A 2,685-nucleotide genomic window follows, 5' to 3' on the forward strand; every position below is an offset into this window, starting at 1 on the left:
AAAACATATACACACTTGCACGCATCAAGTTTTTGGCGTCGTTGCCGGGGACACAAGGATTTTAAGAAAGTTAGGAATCAACGGCCTAATCATTTTTTTATTTTCTTTTTATTTTTTTAGGATTTTCTTAAATTTTTTAGCTTCCTGCAGAGCTCAGCACGGGCCGTGCCTGGTCGGACACGCCCCGTGCCCAGCATTGGTACTGGCAGTTTTTATTTTCCGAGTTACAGATGGCTGAGCACGGGGCCGTGTCGGTGCAACGCGGGGCCGTGTCCAACTTTCCAGTAACAGGGATCCGGAAAACAATCACTGTAACTCCGACCACGGGCCGTGTTCACGGAGCACGGGGCCGTGGTGAACCTTCTGACCAACATTCTTTTCTGTTTTGTTGCAGGACTTGGAACCCGACGCCACCTCTACGTAGTGTATGAGCTCCAGTTCTAATAAAGACATAAAAGAACCTTTAGAAGAACCCGAACGCTTTCTCAGAAAAAGACTAAAAGCTAAAAACCAAGAGAAGGTTTCGGGGGACCCACTTCCAATGGCGGAGCAGCGTACCCTCATGGATTACCTACGACCCACTGTAGGTAACCTTGGCGCCGCTATCAATGCACCGAATGTCGAAGCCAATAACTTCGAACTTCGGCCACATTTGATACAGATGCTTCAAAACTCTGCAACCTTTCATGGGCTTGCGGACGAGGATCCCCATCTACATATTACTAATTTCTTAGAAATATGTGATACCTTTCGGATCAATGGAGCATCAAATGACGCCATTCGCCTTCGAATGTTTCCATTTTCACTAAAAGACCGAGCAACAGCTTGGCTTAACACCCTCCCAGTTGGTTCGGTAAACACCTGGGATGAACTAGCCCAAAAATTTCTATATAAGTATTTCCCTCCCACTAAAACGGCTAAATTAATGACTGAGATTAATACATACTTACAAGACGAGGGGGAGTCCTTATATGAAACTTGGGAAAGATTCAAGGAGCTATTACGAAAGTGTCCTCATCACGGTCTTGCAGTGTGGCAACAAGTATCCACCTTCTATAATGGATTGTTGCCACATACTAGACAAACACTTGACTCTAGCTCCGGGGGACTTTTAGGTAATCGCCGCCCGCAAGAAATATATAATCAGATTGAGGAAATTGCTCAAACCAATTTTCAATGGCACACTCCCCGAGGCAATAAATCTATTGCCCCGGGCGCCCATAAGGTTGCTGAAAGCACTTCTTTACAAGCCCAAATCGAGGCCCTTTCTTCAAAAATTAAAAAGCTAGAAATGACAAAAACAGTCACGGTTATGGCTTGTGAAGGGTGTGGTGGGCCACATGAAAATTGGAGTTGTATGAAAGAAACAGATGATCAAACAGAGTCGGTAAACTACATTGATAATAGACCTAGGCTGTCGGGTCCCCAACGGGCACCTACAACCAAGGATGGCGTAACCACCCTAACCTTGGTTGGAGAGAACCCGGCAATAGTAGTAACCAACAAAACCTAAATCAACGAACAAACTTTCAACAACCAAGGAATGAGTCACAAAATTTTTCTCAACAACAAGGTGGACGAGAGAGGCTTGAAGATACTATATCTCGCCTCATCTCCGACACTGAAAAGAAAAACTCGGATAGGTTTCTACAATTAGAATCAAATTTTAGAAATCAACAAGCTAGTATTCAAAACATTGAAAAACAAATAAGTCAACTAGCTCAAAATTTCTCTGAGAGACCACAAGGCGTGTTACCAAGTAATACCGAAACAAACCCAAAGGCACAAGTTCATCTCATAACACTACGGAACCATACCGTGGGTCCTGCGGAAGGCCCATCGCCTATCGAGGAGACCGCAACACCGCCCCAACAAGAGAAGGGTTCTCCTCCCTCACCAGAGCCTACCAAGGCTCCTCGAGTTCCGTACCCCGGTAGGTTAATCCGCCAGAAGACCAATGAGCAATTCGCTAAATTCGAAAGTCTACTAAAACAATTGCATGTTAACATTCCTTTCATTGACGTCCTAACCCAAATGCCTAAATATTCAAAATTCATGAGGGACTTTCTCACTCATAAAAGGAAAATTGAATCACTGCAATTAGTTAACTTAGGCGAAGAATGCTCCGCCCTCGTGCTCAATAAACTTCCCCAAAAGAAGATTGATCCCGGAAGCTTCACAATTCCTTGCTCGATTGGGGACTCCCCCATTCGAAATGCACTAGCCGACCTTGGCGCTAGCATCAACCTCATGCCAGCATCAATGTTCAAAAGACTCGGTTTAGGCAGGACGAGTCCTACAAAGATGAGTAGACAGCTTGCTGATCGCTCCGTCAAATTCCCGCAAGGTGTCGCTGAAAATCTGCTAGTCAAAGTTGATAATTTCGTCTACCTGGTCGACTTTATCATCCTTGATATGGAAGAAGACACCGAAGTCCCCTCATACTATGGAGACCATTTCTAGCCACCGCACAAGTGATGTGTGTAAAATGCAACATATAAATTACATCAAATGAGGCATAAAACTAACCCTTTTTAAGTATTAATGTTGGAAAAAGTGTATTTTTGTCTTCCTTTTGTATTTTCAGGATTAAATGAGCTCAAATTAACAAAAGAAGCAAAAAGACAGCTAAATCTAACATAAATACAAGAAAGGGAACAAAAGTGGACTGCCCGACCCCTCGAC

The 2,685-nt window shown here is 43.9% G+C and overlaps 1 non-coding gene across 1 annotated transcript; it reads right to left on the reverse strand.

The window, feature by feature from the left end:
- Positions 1-919: 919 nt before the first annotated feature.
- On the reverse strand, positions 920-1,026 carry LOC118482489. The gene has a single exon (XR_004868523.1). It is a non-coding gene; the product is annotated as a small nucleolar RNA R71 (small nucleolar RNA).
- Positions 1,027-2,685: the final 1,659 nt, after the last annotated feature.

This window comes from Helianthus annuus, chromosome 9 (assembly GCF_002127325.2).
Source record: "Helianthus annuus cultivar XRQ/B chromosome 9, HanXRQr2.0-SUNRISE, whole genome shotgun sequence".
NCBI lineage: Eukaryota > Viridiplantae > Streptophyta > Magnoliopsida > Asterales > Asteraceae > Helianthus > Helianthus annuus.